Source organism: Trichosurus vulpecula, chromosome 4 (genome assembly GCF_011100635.1).
Source record: "Trichosurus vulpecula isolate mTriVul1 chromosome 4, mTriVul1.pri, whole genome shotgun sequence".
NCBI classification, from domain to species: domain Eukaryota; kingdom Metazoa; phylum Chordata; class Mammalia; order Diprotodontia; family Phalangeridae; genus Trichosurus; species Trichosurus vulpecula.
Genome location: NC_050576.1, coordinates 436,438,179 through 436,454,731, shown reverse-complemented (window position 1 = coordinate 436,454,731; position 16,553 = coordinate 436,438,179).

Genomic DNA, 16,553 nt, shown 5'->3' with positions numbered 1-16,553 from the left:
GGAGATGGCAGGGATTTGGAAAGGTATTTACAAGAGGTTGGGATTCAGTCAGGAGCATCACTATCTAGGCAAAGCTGGATAGTGTTATCAGCCTACCAGCTAGTATCTGAAAGATTGAGATTAAGTGAAAGAGATGGGGGCACTCCTACCCCACGGCAAGAAGGGGAATCTCAGATAGCAGGAGAACAAACTGACTCAAATGAGAATTTTTCTATTAATGTGGCTAGGAGCAACAGGAGACCAAATAAGCCAAGAGTGCATTCCAACCCAGCCCAGACCGAGCCTGACTCCCTGCTTTGTCCTTGCCATGGTGGCAGGGGAAGTGAGTGGGGAGAAAAATGAGACAATGTTAGGGGCTGAGGCACAAAACACTACTAGGGTTCAGGACGTCCCTCGCATAGAGAATGGGAGATGGTTAAATAATCAGACAAGGGGTCGACCCATACAAAGGAGGAAGACAGAAACCCGAGGTGACCATTCAGTTACAAGGGAAATTCAGGAGGATTTCTCACCGCAAGAGGTCACAGACATTTTGAGTAGATTCAGCCAAAGAATAGGAGAACCATTAACATCTTGGATGGTAAGACTCAGTGATCAAGGGGCCAGTGGAATATCAGTAGATAGGACAGACTGTATGAGATTCATAGGTATCAGCCATGATCCTCTAGTTCAACAAGCTTTTAGGGAACATCATCAGCCAGGAGATGGTGATGGTAGGACTACTCTGTTGGTGTTAGCTGCTGCAGGATGCAATAAGAGATATGCTACTGAATCTATGTGGCCAACTGAGCACAGACCCTGGTATTCACTTAGAGATTGTATCATGAGACTAAAGGAGGAGGTGATGAAGACTGCTATCATGATAGGAACTGCAGACAAATATTACAATGATCCAATGGGACTGCCTCATAGGAATTTAATAATTAGGACAGCTCCCCCTGCTTATAAACAACTAATTTTGAATTTGTTACTTGGGGAAGTAGGGAGCCATCTTACAACAGTGATAAACAAGATTTTACAGTTACATGACTTAGGAGACTGGGGAAGGGATAGATCTCCTCGAGAAAGAAGGGTGAATAACCAGCAAACTTGGTGCCAAAAGAGAGTAACAAGAAAAGAAATGTTTACTGCTCTATTAAGAGCAGGGGCAGGTTTTGAAATGATAGATGGCATTCCAGCCAATGAATTGTACAGAATGTACCAAGATAAAGGACTTGATAACAGGAGAGATAGGGAAATAAGAACTGCTCCTGCAAATGCTACAGATGTTGAACCTTCATACCCAAGTGAATCACATGGAAGGGAATACTAGTGAACAGGCCGAGCCCCAGTCCAAATTAAGGAAATACACAGGCTGGATTGCAGACCTCACATTAACTTGACCATATATTGGAAAAATGGGTCAAGTACAGTAACTGAGACATTAATAGATACTGGGGCCGAGGCCACCCTTATTTATGGAAATCCAGACAACTTCAGCCATGGAACTCCTATTACCATTACAGGACTAGGAGGGACTGAAATATCAGCCAAGCAAGTTAAATTAATGATGAAAATTGGACAGTTGCCCAAGAAAGAATATAGTGTGGTTATTGTGCCTATTCCTGAATACATCATTGGAATAGACATTTTGAAGGGTATGACCTTAAATTTACCCGAAGGGAAATACCAATTTGCTGTGAGGAAAATGGGCATTAATGCAGTCTTAGTGGGGCAAATCAAGATGGATCCAATCACTTTGCCCAAACCTTCTAAAGTAATTACTTTGAGGCAATATTGTGTGCCAGGTGGGCAAGATGAAATTGCCAACACTATAAGAGAATGTGTTGAGGCAGGAGTGTTAGTCCCTACAACTACTCAATGGAACAACCCTGTATGGCCAGTCCGAAAGTCAGATGGGACATGGAGGATGACAGTAGATTATAGACAGCTGAACAAAGTGACTCCTCCCTTGTATGCTGCTGTTCCAGACACGGTTACTTTAATAGAGAGAATACAAAAACATGAAGGGACTTGGTATGCAGTTATTGATTTGGCCAATGCCTTCTTTACGATCCCAATAGACCCCAAGCAATGGAACCAGTTTGCTTTTACTTGGCAAGGCCGACAGTATACATTTACACGCCTGCTGCAAGGATATATTCATAGCCCAACTATTTGCCACAGGATTGTAGCTGAACATTTGGATGAATTAAAGTTACCTGGTGTACAGCTTACATGTTACATAGATGATACAGGGAAAGAATATAAAGGAAGTGGAGGAGAGTTTAGCATTATTAATTCACCATATGAAAAGCAAAGGATGGGAAATCAACCCCGCAAAGGTTCAAGGGCCAGCTCAAACTGTAAAATTCTTGGGAATACAGTGGAATAGAGGACTGCGAGAAATTCTCCCACAAGCTCGACAAAAAATCCAGGATTTTCCCACCCCTACCAATAAGAAAGAGGCCCAAAAGTTCATAGGGCTATTTGGTTATTGGAGACACCACATCCCACATTTGGGACAGATTTTAAAACCCTTGTATAAAGTCACCAGAAAGAAATATGAATTTGATTGGGGACTTGAACAAAGTAGAGCTTTTGAGGAAGCAAAGGCTGCTATCCAATTAGCTCTGGACTTATGGCCTATGCAAAATGGGCCAGTGGAGTTACAAGTGACTATACAAGATGACTATGCAAATTGGAGTCTGTGGCAGAAACAACAAAGCCGAAGTGTACCTTTAGGCTTTTGGTCAAGGAAACTGCCCTCATCTGGAGTGCAATATACACCTTTTGAGAAGCAGCTGTTAGCTGCATATTGGGCTTTAGTAGAAACTGAGCAACTAACACTGGGTCATGAAGTGGTATTAAGGCCTGGAATTCCAACTATGACTTGGGTAATGAGTACCCCAGCTTCTCACAGAATTGGACATGCACAAGAGGCAAGCATAATCAAATGGAAGTGGTATATTCAGAATAGGTCCAGAGCAGGCAAAAATGGAGTTTCTGCTCTACATGAATCTGTGGCGAACATTGATACTGAGAGGAGTGAAAAGTCCCTTGAATCTAAGCAACAGATGGTACCATCCTTAGTGAAATGGAATAATGGATATGACGGACTAAATGAAGAACAGAAGAAACATGCTTGGTTTACTGACAGGACAGCAAAATATTTAGGACAGAAGAGACATTGGAAAGCAGTAGCCTATAACCCCTGTACAAGGCAAACTCTGGAAAGTTCTGGGATAGGTGGAAGTAGCCGATATGTTGAACTGATGGCAGTGCATCAGGCCATCAGAGCAGAGAAAGGAGGACAGTGTCATATATTTACTGACTCGTGGGCGGTAGCTAATGGATTAGCTACTTGGATGCCTATATGGAGGAATCAGAATTGGGAGATTCATGGCAAACAAGTTTGGGGTAAAGAGTTATGGGAAAATACATGGGACATGTCTTTGGTTACAGATCTGTCAGTTTTTCATGTTGATGCTCACGCGACCCTGACCACACCAGAATGTGAGTACAATGCACACTCGGATCGACTAGCAAAGATTGCTACTGAATGTATTGTCCCTACTCCAACTCCAACTGATGACCCAGCCTTAGCAAGATGGGTCCACCAGACCGCCGGCCATTTAGGGGTCCAGGCCACCCATCGATGGGCACAGGATCGAGGTATCAGTATCTCTCATGCGTTGTTAAAACAAATAACAGAGGAGTGTTGTATATGCCAATTAGAAAAAGAACGAACTCTTCCTAGGATAGTAACTGGAGAAATAGCAAGGGGAAAAGTTCCAGCCCAAATTTGGCAGATAGATTATATTGGCCCACTACCCCAGGATAAAGGATGTAAATATGTATGTACGTGTGTTGACACCTATTCAGGTGTCCTAGTGGCTTGTCCTTATAAGGACGCAACTCAGAAAAACACCTGTAAAACTCTAGATATTGTAAGTTTATATTATGGAACCCCAATGCAGATTCAAAGTGACAATGGGTCACATTTCAAGGGCAAAGAAGTGAAAAGATATTGTGTGTTGAATAATATAGAATGGATATATAATATTCCATATTACCCACAAGCATCTGGGCTGATTGAAAGAATGAATGGATTGTTGAAAGAACAGCTGAGAAAATTAAGCTCTAATAATTCATATCGACATTGGAAGGATAATTTGTCTATTGCCTTACGTAATTTGAATAATAGGCCCTTAGGGGGGAGTACACCTCTAGCCAGAATGATGACCCCAAATCTGCAGATTAGAGAACAGCAAACATGTGAGATCCAAAACATTGAATTTTGGACAGTGAGGGAAGATGTCCCACTACCAAGTCCAGGAACACCTGGTTCAGCAGGATACGATTTACATTGTATAGAGAATTTTAGGTTGAATAGGAAAGAGATAAGAAAAACCCCTACTGGAGTATGTATGAGAATCCCCAAGAATCATTTTGGATGGATATTACCTAAACCAGGATTATCAGCTCAAGGAATACATGTATTGGCTGGAGTGATAGATTCTAATTATCAAAAAGAAATTGTTGTGACACTCCAGAATATGGGTAAAAAACCTGTACAATTTTGTAGAAATGATAGGATAGTTCAAGTGATTATCATCCCCTGTAAAAAAAATACCCTTTGTGAAAACTGACCCTCCTCCCAAAATAACTACTAGAGGGGCAAAAGGGTCTTGCTGCATTGATAGAATAAAGTCGGGAGCTAAGGTATTGGTAAAACGGAAGCCAGATGATATTCCAAAGGCTGCAGAAGTTATAGCCCATGGGAAGGACAACACTGTAACAGCTGTCTATTCAGGGGAAAATAATTACCAAATCATACCCCTGAACCATATATTTTACCGTGAATAGGGTTATAATAATAGATTCACGGACTCCACAGGTATGGCTGATGCTGGTAAATGCCATAAGCCACTCAGAGGGAAGGTGACCTTGTGTGATTAATGGATGAAAACTTGTACATCTGGGGAAAGGCTTGGAGGACAATCCTAGTTTCTACCTAGGATGGGATCCTCTTAGTTTAGTTTTCCCATTGTGTTTCCTTGTATATCTCGGGAAAGGCTGAGAGGACAATCTTAGTCTCTATCTAGGGTGGGATCCTCTTGGCTTCCTCATTATGTTCCTTTTGAAAAGAAACATTTCCCACCTGAGTTTGGCTCTGATGTTGGATCTTTGCATAACTGAAATCTCAACCAAACTTGAGATGATTTTATTTGAAGGATAATAGTCCATACTTGTCTACTCTTTTTGTCCTTTGTTTTGGTTAATTTTGTTGCTAGTTCTGTCTCCTTTAGGCTTAAGTACCCTGCACCTTCCAGTGACTGCCTAAGCACATAGCATTCTTGGAATTCCTGCCAGCTCGTTAAAGAACTGACCTCTGGAATGGGACTTTTTGGGGCAGGGCCATCTCTACATCCAATTTCAGCATGAAGAAGCTATGGAAAATGAGACCTTCACCCCTTACCCCAAGATTTTGAGCCCCAATCATTCAAGGGGGTTGGGAATAATGATGAGTGTTCTGTTTACTTATTTTGTGTTATCCTTGCTATGTTGTTTTATTGTTATGATATTATTGATCCTATGTAATGGATACAAGGATCTAGGGGTGGACATTTGAATTATTAATAATTATTTTGGGGATAATTGATTGAAGAGATTATATTGCTGGGACCTAGGGGTGGATCACATTTGAATCATAAACCAATATTTAGGAATGTCACCAAATGATATGTTTTGCTTTATTATGAATGATATGTTTTAGTTTCCTTTGTAATTGGATCACAATGTATGTTCTAGGATACATGGCTGATTAGATGTATCCTAGAACAAGGGGTGGAGAAGTGTGTTGGTAACCAAAAATGGGTTCCTTAGCACTTAGTCAACAAGTGCCCTTGACTAGTTTGGCTTTTTCCCCTGAACTGAATGCTGTTTGTATGTTGGATTGGAGTAAGCTTGTCGGCCCCTTCACCTTGCTTCCCTTGCTTGAGCTGATCGAAAGAACCTGTGCTTTCCCGGTCAACCCCTTCACCTTGCTTAAGCAGATTGAAAGAACCTGTGCTTTCCCTGGTGTACCTTACACCCCCGCAGAAGCCAGATGGTTAAAAACAGCTTCCATTGGAGCCAGAGGCTGCTACAGCTACAGCCACAGCTGAAGCTGAAGCAGGAGCTGCCAGTAGCAGAGCTGACCTACGGGAGGAAGCTGAACAAGGACTTGAGGCCAGTGGGTAATCTTCTTACCATAGAGGGGGAAGCATGATTTTGCTTTACGCAATCATGCTTCTCTGTAGCCTCCTGGTTACTCTTGTGAGGTGTACTTATTGGGCCTGGAAGCTTTTGATCAATATATCAAAATGGGGATGCTGGTTCATGGGTTGGTTACTGTGGAGCCTAAATATATGCTTTGATTCTTCTGCCTCCTACTTTGAGAGTTTCTTATATCCGGCGGTTCCAAACCTTTCAGACATATATATGATCCTCTTTGAGATTATAAACTCTGCCCTCCTAATACACCATGACAAGCCTGTGAGACAGTATTTCAAAGTATTATTATTCCCTTTTAATAGAAGAAACTGAGGCAGAGAGGTTAAGTGACAGGTTTACCAGAAACCAGAGCTCTCCTGAATCCTAAATTAGCACTCCATCTGCTACACAAAGCTGACTGTTGGGAGAAGAAGGGAGCTCCCCATCTCTGGAGGTGCTCAAGAAGAGGCTAAGTCCCTTGTACCCTGCTATCGGGTAGCCTGGTGATGCAATGAATAGAGTGCTGAAAGACTTGAGTTCAAACATGGATTTAAACACTCACTATCTTTGTGAACCTGGGTAAGTCATTTTTTTCTCAGTCTGCCTCAGTTTCCCTAACTGTAAAATTAAGATATTAATATCATCTATTTCTAAGGGTTATGAGGATCAGATGAGATAGCATTGATACAGCACATAGCACAACACCTGGCACATAGTAGGTGACATTAAAAATGTTAGCTGTTATTATTGTTCTAAGGCTGCAAGCTCCTCAAGAGAGATCTGTCATGGCTGTTCTTTTCGCTTCTTTGTGTCCCCAGTGAACAACACAATGCCTGGCCCAGAGGAGATGCCTAATGAGTACTTGTCAAGACACTGATTGACTGACAGAGGGGATTCTTCCATTGAGTCAGACTTTGGACCAATGACCTCTAAGGCCCTTCCCTTTCAGCACTTCATGGTTTCATGGGACAGTCAAGAAGATCCTCACTCTCACCTGGCATTTTCTTGCCTAGGGGTCATAGATAATACAGCGGTAAAAGTGGATACAGTATGCAGGACATCTAGGTGGTGCAGTGGATAGAGTGCCTGGTCTGGAGTCAAGAAGATTCGTCTTCCTCAGCTCAAGACTGGCCTCAGACATACATTAGCTGTGTGGCCCTGAGAAAGTCACTTAAGCCTGTTTGCCTCAGTTTCTTCAACTGTAAAATGAGCCAGAGAGGAAAATGGCAAACCACTCCAGTAGCTCTGCCAAGAAAACTCCACAGGGGTCACAAAGAGTTGGACGTGACTAAAAATCACTGAACAACCACAAACAGCGTATCACTCATTTTAATGCTCAGAATAGCCTGAGATTGCTAGAATCTTATTTGTCTGCTTTGAAAGGGAGAGAAGGCTATAATAGTCAGACCAAGGAAGTATTTGCTCTAAGCAAAATACAACTTAAAAATAGGTTTAAACTCAGTTATCACTAATTGCTAAGAATGTTTCCCTTGTAAATAGCCCCAAGACAAAGATTGGATTGTTATGGAAGTGAAACAGTAAGTTTGTATATAATTTCCAAGATCTGGCTAAGCCTATCTGGTCCTAAAGCAGAAGTTTCCAACTTATTCCCTGCGCCATTGACCCCTCTGGTAGTCTAATGGACTCTTTGGACCTATCAGAATAATGTCCTTAAATAATTGAAAGTAGAACTCAATTTCAGTTAAAGGTTAGTGGACAAAAAGGTGCATTCTTTCATTTCCAATTTTATTGACCCCCTGACGTGTCTCCACAGAAGTCCTCAGGGTCTGCGGACCCCAGATTACTTGAGGTGGTTGAGGATCACAGCAGTTCAAGGCCTTGGCAAAGGTCATATGAGGACCGAGTGGCTGAGCCACATGTTGAGCCCGTATCCTTCCAAAGGTGACTGAGTAGGAACAGTCAGAAAGGTACGAGGAGAAACAGGAGAGAGCCTTGTCACCCAACCCAGGAGAAGGAGATGATCTACAGAGTCAAAGGTCACAGATAGATTATATAGAAATACGAGCACACAGCCAGTCTCCAATTTCATACTGATGAAGTCAAATGTGTCTTCCTGCATTGAGAACCCTAGTTCAACCCATTTAAACCCACACTTTGTACTTTTGTATCTATCTAGTAATAAGTTTGATGCTAATAATACTAAATAATAAAGATGATGATTAGCATTTACATAGCACTTTAATGTTTGCAAAGCACTTTCATATGGAATCTAATTTGAGCCTCACAACACCCCTGTGGAGTAGATGCAAATAGGATCCCCATTTAACAGAAATGGAAACTGAGGCAGAGGTTAAGTGACATGCCTAGGGTCACACATCTAGTAAGTGTCTAAGGCAGTAGATAAACTCAGTTCTGCCGACTCCAAGTCCAGTAGTCTATCCAACAAGTCACTACCAGCTGTTAATTATTTCCTGGGAACTTCTGCTTCTCACCTCTCTCCTTTTCCCTCGGGTGTCTGCTTCGCTCTTTGTTCTAGGCTTGTCCAATATCTGCGAGTAAATTTTTCCTCCCCTTTCCCTTTTCAGGAACAACAACATTTTGTGGGTCTCTATGAGGAGTATTCCTTGCCTGCCCAAGAATTCATCATTCCATTTAGCAGGGAATCAGAAATCCCGACCCTCACAGACCGCCTTTACACGCAGTGGCTTAACTCCCCTAATGGACATTTCCCTTTTGTATTGCTTAACTTCAAGTAGGAATAGTGATGAAAACACCACCTTTGGCATTTTATTTCTTTCCTTGGGATTTTCTGAGGACTTTGAAACACTCAGCAAGATTTCCACATTCTTCTTCCTAATATTATTTGTCCCCCTACTTAGCACTAGAAGTTATTAATGACTGAATTGTCTTAGGAGGCTTTCAGCCATTTTCCATATACATGATATAGAAATATGGTAGGCTTGTCTTTCTTTCCATCAGATTGCTAAGGCACTACCTTGGTCCACCCACATCACTTGTCTCTTCTTCTGACCATCCTCCTACCTAATGGCACCTTTGGGCTCACACTATCATTTGTGAAGCCAAGTTGTTGATCCAGAGTTTATCCATCTCTCTCCTCTACAGAATGGACCTTAGACATGTAGATGTGTTTAAGACATGCCAACATGCATGACCCATTTCTGCATGCCCATGCATATAATTATCACACGTGTCTTTCTTCTTCCTTTCCTTCGAGACTCCTTTCTTCTACTCTCTAACCTGCTGACGCTAATGATAATTCCTCTTCTTCTTCACATTCGTTTTCTTCTTTTCTTCCTCTCTGAAGTTGCCCTTCCCCAAAAAATCTGGAGGGGGGAAATGCATTCTTTATATTTTGTATATTCTTGGTTATTGTGTATTTCCTGCAGAAACACAGATAGAGCACACTATCCTCCCCTGAAAATACTCTTGGTCTTTCTTAAGCTTCCCCCTCACTGCCCCACCCCCCAGCAAAATCCACAATCCACTTTTTTTTTCATTGGTTTCTCTTGGTTAAACTTTGGGGCAAACTGCATTTTTTTTTGAGAAATGTTCAACACATATGTAACAGGGTCCAACTACTTTTTTTTTTCACTTCAATACTGTTCTCCATATGCTGCCTTTTATTTCCTTGGACGCTGGACTTCCCCATAAACAGACAAGATTGAAGTATACACAACACAAGGATTTTATGAAATGCAATTGAGTAAAGAGATCTTCCCCACTCATTTCACCTTATCACTACCCTCTGGCTGCTTCCCTTCACCTCCTTAAATCTTGGACTTCCTCAAGCCAGAAGTCAAAGAACTGAGTAGGTGGGCCAACTATACAGCTACCAGTGTCAGACTTAAGTAAGCGACATCTAAGAACCAGAGTCACATAAGCTCAGAACAGAAAGCAACCTCAGGAGCCACTTGGGCCAATCATTATCTGACCCAAAATCATGAGCAGAGACCAGGTAGGGTGAATACATGAAGGCAAATGACCAGTTTGCAACGTGAAGGTGAAGTCCACACTGATGGGGGCTCTTCTGGAGGATTCTTGGACCCAGAACTAACAACAACGAAAACCTCACAGAATCGATCAAGCACTTGTTAGTTTATGCCCCCAAAATGTCATTTAATAGATTGGAGACAGGATTTCTTACCCCTACTTGAAAGATGAGGAAATCGAAGTGCAGGGTGGTTAGATCATCTGCCTCCAGTCACACATCTTTAAACAACAGAGCTAGACTGGAAATCCATAGCTGTTCATTATCAATCTAGTGCTATTCCCAATGCATCTGGCTCCTTCTCGAAAGAAAATGGATCAGATTTCATATCCTATGACAGCTTTTTACTTAGCGCCTGCAGCTGCAAGACATTAATCACAAATATTTTGTAACTTTTCTTAAGGGCTTTCTTAAAAAGCACACATTTATTTTAATGTTTGTAATGATCTCCTCCCTCTTACTGAATGATGCAATTATAGTCAGGATTACATTCACCATTTTCCTCCAATGCCCAAAGGTTCTGCAAAACCCACCTGGGAAGCAGTGATAACTATACCATCCAAATTTTCTGGAAGACAGCACCATCTCCTCTAGGTTACTACACAGTCATGGGCCAGATGAAAGGACCAGGCCTCCCTGGCCAGCCTCCCCCATGGTAACTAGAGCATGGAGCCCAATAAGATCCCATCCAACTATAGCACAGTTTGTCCCCAGGGAATGATGGTGAGAAAGCCTAATAATCTTAGTGACAGTTATGAAAAGACACCAAAAGCCCCAATAAACATACTTCTCCCCTTGGGTACACTGTTGGCTGATCACTCTTCTCTGTAGTCAAAGCCAAAGTCTGATGCTCCTGTACTTAAGAGGCTTCCAGTTATATAAAGTGAACTCTAATTAATGCCCTCTGGCTATGGGGTGCCTGGAGCCCACAAACATAGACCAGTTCATAGACCTTTAGCTTTCAATATTAACAATACTCTCTGAAGTGGGCAGAACTCATTTTATAACACACATTTCACAGATGAGGGAGATGACATACTACCCAGATTCATTCTGGAAGAAGGCATCCAAAGCTAAACTCAAACCAAATTCAAAGTTTCTGAATTTCGAGCTGTTCTGGGCATGACTGATTTGGCCCTAGGATGCCTCTGAAACTAGGAAAGTCAATTTGGATGGCTTTGGAGGGAGGAGAGATTGAAGTGACAAGTCCAAAGTCATTGAGAATAATTAGGAAACTGTGGCAATAGTCCCGATGAGAGGGGCTGAGGGCTTGAGCCAGGGTGGGGGCTGTGTGAGTAAAGAGGAGGGAACAAAGGAGAGATAAGAAGGGAGACAATGTAGAGAAGTAATAAGCCAAAGCAGACTGGGTAGATGGGAGGGAGAGAGGCAGACTCAGGATGACCTTGAGGTTGGGAAACTGGGTGCCTGGATTATCCTCCACAACAAAATACCTGAATATAAATGCTGCTCGTTGTTTCACAACCATTGTGTCCTGGAAACCCGGCCTGGCACTCTTCAGGGACCTTGGTTTCTAGAATCTAGCTCCTCCCTACCTGCCTCCTGAAAGCGTCCAGGAAGTGATCAGCACACTCCAAGTGTTGAGAATCGGGAGATACCAAAGAGGGCAGTAACTGAAGTGACCCATGAAGATGTCTGGAGGAATCCAACTGGGCTTTTTTAACTCAGACATTGGTTTGATTTTCTTTGCACTCTGGGCATGTTTGTCTTTTAGGATGGGCTTGGGGAACACTAGGAATGCCTCTTTCTAGTGTTTGTCTTTCATTCCCATCGAATCACAAGGAGTCACTTTTCCTTGGCCTCCTTTAAACCAAGAAAGATGGAAAAGGTTCAAGAAAAGCAAAAGGCTTGCCACCACTCTGGTCTGGGATCTCATTTCCTTTGATGCCCTGATGCTGCAAAATTCATTCATTCACTCATTTATTCAATACTCAAGCAATTATCAAACACCCAGCTGGTCCCAAACATGGGGGTAGGCATCCTCAAAGTGTTTACAATCTAGTCAGGATAAAAGATTATGGAGGCAGCAGTGGTAAGGCTTCATGTACAAAGAAGTACACAAGCTGAGCTTCAAAAGAATCTGGAAACAAGGTAGATGTAACAAGGAAGTGAATTTCAGGCATGGGGTGGGGGGAGTCAGGAAGCAGCCTGTGCAAAATCACAGAGAGTGAAATGGAAAGTCTTATTAAGGAATAGCAGAAAGGCCCCTTTGCTGGGACAATAGTCTGTGGAAGGCAACAATGGATCATGAGTCTGAGAAGAGGGGTTACATCAGATGGTGAAGAGCTCCAAAGACCAAACAGAGGAATTTGGGGAGGCAACAGGGTTCTTGTCCAGGAAAGAGACAGGACCATGCCTGTGCCTTAGGGATGGGGAAGAGGGATTAAAATCTTGTCCATTTCCTCCATATATGTACTCTCTTGTACAAACTGTAAATAATTATGTAGGACTGTGTCTTTGATGCTGTTACAATCATCATCACCACACCTACATTTTCTTACTCTATCAACTAAAGGCGCATTTCCCAGAAATTCTTGTATAAGCCTACCAAAGGAAGAAACCCAAGCCTCAGACGTTCTCCTGTTACACTTGGCTGGAAACTCAGGCAACAGACTTGGGACTTTGTTGAAGATGCTGAAATGCCATCAATGCTCAATTATCCTCATGTATATTAGCTGCTTTGTAGATTACCAGATAAACGTGGCATCTAGTGAGCTATCCTTCCTGGTATCTAACCAGACCTGGGTCATTTCCCATCATAAAAAGTACTGCTCGGAATATGCTTCCACTAGCTGACGTACATCTCCAAAAGCTCTAAACTAAACCAAGTCAGTGACATGAGTGATAGCAATAAAGAGAGGGGGAGACAGATAGACAGACAGAGACAGAGACAAAGACAGAGACAGAGAGAGACAGAGACAAAGACAGAAAGACAGAGACAGAGAGGGATAGAAACAAAGGGACAGAGAGAGACAGAGACAGAGACAAAGCCAGAGAGACAGAGACAGAGAGACAGACATGGTTTGTTCATTCTAAATGAAATGGAGTTCAGTTTCATTTTAGTACAATCCTTCATTTAGCAGACATCTAACCGAAGCCCACACTGATTAAATGCCCTGCCCAAGGTTCTAAGTGGTACTGCTAGGATTTGAATGCAGGTCCTCTGACTGCAAATCCAGGTCTTATTCCCTTGCAGCAAGATCACTGGATCATTCAGTCATAATATATGCACAATGCTTGGGGGAGAGGGGAAGGGTAACATCCATTCTTCAGGGCTAATACTTTGTTTGGGGGAGCTAGGTGGCACAGTGGATAGAGCACCAGGCCTGGAGTCAGAAAGAACTGAGTTCAAATCTAGCCTGAGACACTAGCTCTGTGACCCTGGCAAGTCATTAACCCCATTTGCCTCAGTTTCTTCATCTGTAAAATTAGCTGGAGATAGAAATGGCAAACTAATCCAATATCTTTGCTAAGAAAACTCCAAATGGGCTAATGAACTGAACAATACCTATACTCCATTTCTTCTAGAGTTTTAGATTTCATCTTCTTCTAGAATTTTGTAGAATCATAGATTCATATTGTTTTCAGGGTACTCAAAAACCCAAAGTGTGTCCTTAGAACATTTACTTGTAATACCTCCCCCATTCTATACTTAAAAAGCTGATTTTTAAAAATCCATTTGTAGGATTCTTTTACTCTAATTATTCCCTGAGAGATATTCACATAAATCATTGGCTTTTATTTTCCATTGGAGGTACAGTATCACCTGATGATTCCCAGGGAAGCTTGTTGTCAGACGCAAGTCCTAGAATCTTCATGAAGGTCCTCTCCCCAAGTGCTTGGCCTCCAAATAACTGAGGCAAGATATTAAATGCAAGTACATTTGCATATGCTTGACATAAATTAAACCAAACCATGACTCATTTCTTTTCCTCACCCCTGACACCTTTACATAGGGTCAAATCCAGCCTCAAAGTGGTGCCTAACAGAGAGGAGTTGAGGATAGATTAGGCAGCATCTGGAGGGCGAATAGCTTCCAGGAGGGAGGAGTATTGATACACAAAACTCACTGCTGTAACTGCTGTTTTAGTCACTTATTACAATATTCAGTTTTCAATATGAGAAGGAAATACGATGCTCCCTCCACAAAGCAGCTTTCAGTGTTAGCTGTATCTCTATCTAGATAGATAGACACATATATAGTTAACACTGAAAGATGCATATGTGGACCGTATGAACCATATATACCATGTGAACCACGTATGTACGTATATATGTATATGTACATATATGTATGAGCATATTCTTACTATAGCTTAAGACTTAATTTCTCTTCCCTATTGCTACTTGCTTCAAAATCCTATTTGGTGTTCAAAAGTTAAGTGAACTCATCAGCCTGGAGTGTGATCCAGCATTTTGTTTTTTGGATAAGACCCATGATTTCTGTTTTGGAGGAAACCCCCAGGGGGAGTTTGCCAGAGGGCAAAAATAAAAAAAAACAAGCAAATGAAATCCCTTCCCTCTTCAAACATCAGCAGCAGCTCTGCAACTTCAAACCTAACTGAGTTATCTGAAAGCCAGGGAGGGTAATCAGCTTGCCTGGATCCCACGAGCAACAAGTGCAGACCTGGGATTGGAGTTTGTGTTTGGTGGCTCCCCATTTGGACCTCTTCCCATTGCACTCTAAAACACCATCATTATCAGTGCGAATCTTCAACTTTCTTGCAGCCTTTTCTTGCTTTCCCCACAAAAACAAACAACGTCCTAAGACAACATCTGAGCTCCACACATTTAAGTTATTGCTGGTGATTTTCCAGTGAACCGAGGGCATATAATGAACTAATGTAAATATTATGTGACATAAGCACTGTTTGCACTTTCCGTTCTGGCTGTCCAGATTTAAAGAATTCTGAAGAAAGGGAGTCTCTCCTATTTCCCAACATAAGCATCCACCCAATCCCAGTTCAGCTCACCTTGTCAATCTTCCTTTGGACTGTGCTATGCTGACCTTGGTTCCGAGGCCTGGTTTCTTCTCATTGTTGGCATTTAGGAAAAACTCAAGGAATTCTAGAAAGCTTCCAACATTCATATAATGGATGATGCCTGACCAAATCATCTCAAAATATTCCTCGTTAGTGACCATAAATAATGAGCTGACATTTACAGAATCTTTTGCATTTTCCTTTTTAGCTGGTAAACGCATCTCAATGGCTGATATTTATAACTGCAAGCTGTGCATTTCTACCCAGTTTTCTCTCTATGTAACCATTTCATAATATGTGGAATTCTGTTTTTCTTAGCATTCAGGTGAACTTCTCCACAACTGTCCCAGTGACCTTGGTAGAAAAGGAAACTAGAAAAAGAAACACCAGCCTCATTGGGAAGTATAATATTTACATCTCTGCTACTTGTTCTCTCCCTCTAAGATCCCTGCCTGTAAACATACTTGTACAGGTTCTCATATACTCAACACTTGTTTGTGTTTTAACAATATAATAATGATAGATATAGGAGGAAGAGGAAGGGAGTAGCTCCTACAAGCCACGGCAGAGCACCAGCAACACTAATGGGTCACCCTACTGTTTATAAACACTCTCGCATAAGTTAGGCAAAGCAGTTCCAAAGGCTTTGTTGGATAGCTGACCTATTTTTTTTCCCTTATTTAGAAAACATAGGATAGATTATCTGCATGGCTCGGTGCCTTAAGGAAATGAGTGCAATTCCCTGGAAAGATGACATTTTCGTATTAATAACTACTGGTTCCAACACTTAATTTAATTGGAGATATCATTTGTGACCATCAGTCAACAGTGCATCTCTTATCCAGGCAGGAATTGATCAAATGAAGGATTGTGTTGGATAGAAATATGGGATGTATGAGTTGGGAGGGACACAGAGACTGTCCACTCCAACCCTTATATTTCCTAGATCAGGATTCTTAGGCCCTAAGGGGATGAGAATTATTCAAAGCCAGACAGCTGCTTAGTGGAAGAGCCAGGTCTCCTGACCCCCAGTCTAGTAGGCTTTCCATCAAATCTTGGAGTTCCTTGCAGCATTAGTTAATGTTTCGAACTGATTCACATTTTCAACTATTCTCTTCCCTTTTTTCTCAGTCCTTAGAGTTTTCAGCCTGTTTCGTTTGACACTGCCAATTGCCCCTCCTCCTGGATACTCTCTCCTTTTGTGGGATTTTGTGACATAGCTCCCACCTGCTTCTCCTCCTAACTACCTGTATGACTACTCCTGTCCATTATCTATATTGAATTCCCTCTTTATGAACAGACTCCAATGCTTTGTTCAGGGTCTTTTTTTTCTTTTTTTTTTTGCT